This window comes from Palaemon carinicauda, chromosome 9 (genome assembly GCF_036898095.1).
Source record: "Palaemon carinicauda isolate YSFRI2023 chromosome 9, ASM3689809v2, whole genome shotgun sequence".
NCBI classification, from domain to species: domain Eukaryota; kingdom Metazoa; phylum Arthropoda; class Malacostraca; order Decapoda; family Palaemonidae; genus Palaemon; species Palaemon carinicauda.
Genome location: NC_090733.1, coordinates 5807658 through 5810157, shown reverse-complemented (window position 1 = coordinate 5810157; position 2500 = coordinate 5807658).

Here is a 2500-nt window from a genome sequence, read left to right as displayed (position 1 = left end):
AATTTACTATTTAATTGTATTGAATTCTGTTTGTTCTTATTATTATTTTGACGTTTTTTTTTACTGGGATAGAAATATACTTTACATTTTACTTGTTTATATTTTTGGGCTGTTATTTCATTGGGGTAGTTGCGTCCGATTTTGTTCATACATGAAATCTTAAGATTTCCTCTTGTTCACTATTTCAGAAGTGTGTATACTTTCGGATTCATTTCACTGGCCTCCAGATGATTCAGCCCAAGTATTCACTTTCTCTCCTTTGGTTCACGTCAAGTGTTTTTCATTCAGAAGTTTATTTTTGATTCGATTATATACATTATAATTAAATTCATTGTAACTTATACTTTATTATTTAATATACCCTATATTAACTTATAAATTTAATGAGTTACCTTATCATTAAAGTTCTTTATAAAGATATCATTTTTATACATGGCGACCGTGACAGGATCTGGAAGTTGAGAGTGGTGGCTGTGTTTCCCGGAGGTAGGTTTAGGGTCCTTGGTGATAATTTACATAAAAATTACTTCAAGTTACTTTTTGTGATTACTGTTTATACACTTCTGCTTGTATTAGTACTGCTATATATTGTTTTACTGTGGTCTGTTGTTATTGTTACTTGTATATTAGTCAAGATGACTGAACTGAAGAGATTAATAACTTCTCGGAAGTTTGTAATGAAGAGTCTGTTACGGAGTCGTTTAATCAACGTGATCAGTTCATCTTACTTGAAGCTTCAGATAAGCTAGCACTTGAGTGTAAGTTGACTGACAACATGGCACGTTTGAGGATTTGGATCTTCAAATACAGGGTATTAAATGGAGTTCTGAAGAAAACGAAAGTGAACTAATGGAAGAATTGGAGGCCTATGAAAATTATCAAGACAAATTACGTTCGTCTTTATTTAAGCTGCAATCGCCTTGTACCGACTACACCATCACCCCCAACTCCAGCTCTTCCAGTATTGAAGAGACCAACGGCTCCTTTACCTCGATACTCTGGTCAAGAGAACGAAGACCTACTAAATTTCTATCTCAGTTTGAGGCAGTTATCAACAGGTATGAATACTCTGACTACGAATAGCTTTTACTCCTTAAGCAGCAGATAACTGGAAGAGCCTTGGTTTTGATAGATTCCCTGTAGTCTCATAACCAAGGATATAGTAAAGCAAAGGAGCTCTTAGGCACTTGCTTCTCCAGCCGTTCAGAAATTCAGCACCATCAAGCAGCTATCTGAGCTAAACTTGGACAAATGTGATGACCCATTTGAATATGTATCCAAAGTTAAAGGTATAATAGAGAATGTCCGTAAGTTGAATGTTACTATTGATTATATTTTGCAATACTTTGTGGTGGACAGGTCTGATGAAAAGTCAGGATTTACTGATAAATATTACTAACCATACATGGCCTTCATTGAAGAGATTAGTGATAATTTCTTCACTGCCTGCGCAAGATACAGTCACCATAAGAAGAAAGTGAAAGTAACCGATCATTCTGTGGATATGGCAATAAATATGAACTTCACACCAGAGGGAACTAGTGGAGCTACTGCAAAATGTTATCCATGCTCCTTGTGTAGCACAGTCCAAGAAAAGGCTAGCCATAACATCAGAGGTTGTACGAACTTTATTTCTCCTGTTTCCAAAGTCGAGAAATTGAAGAGTATCGATGGATGTACTAGATGTGGCCTGGCATCACATTCTACTGAAAAAGCGCAGATACAAATTTAGATATCGGGTGTGTAAATTGCAAAGGTTTTCATTGGAATTACTTGTGCACTCATCCAGGGGAAAATCAATCCAATGACATGGGTAAAAAGAAGCTGGACCTTAACAAGAAAAAGTTCCATGAAGAAAACAAGGACAAGAAAGACCCAAAGGCTAAAAATCCTATGGAAAGATCCCAGAATAACATTACTACTATAACAGAGGCTTTGAATAACTCAAGTGAGGGAGATACGATTTTTCCAACCTTCACGTGTAACATAAGTGGATCCAATGTGCGTTGTATGAAAGACAGTGGACGTTAATCCAATTATATATCTGAAGAGTTGGCCAGCAAATTGAATCTACCAGTCATACGAGAGAGTCATACTGTGAATGGTATCAATGTCCCTAAAAGTTATTTATGCATTGTGTTATTTATGCATTGTGCCTTCCAAATATATTTATTACTTTGAATCTTTCCAAGTTGAACAGAGTTGTGAATGGATTTCTGTCAAAAGGATATAGATTGGCATATACAAGACTTTTGGATGGTTCAGAAGATATTTCCGATATTCAGCTTATTTTGGATCAAAATCCAGCTATTGCATACCTGAGACTGAAATTGTATTCGGAGATAAATCTATATATTCAAGAACTCCTCATGGTGTAGTGTTAAAGGGAGCAGCTGGAGACTATTTTACATGATCTGCCTCATTTACCGTATGCCCCTGAAGTCTCGTCCTCTTCCTACATTTCGATAACTAATAAAACCCCAGACTACCTGCCCTCAGA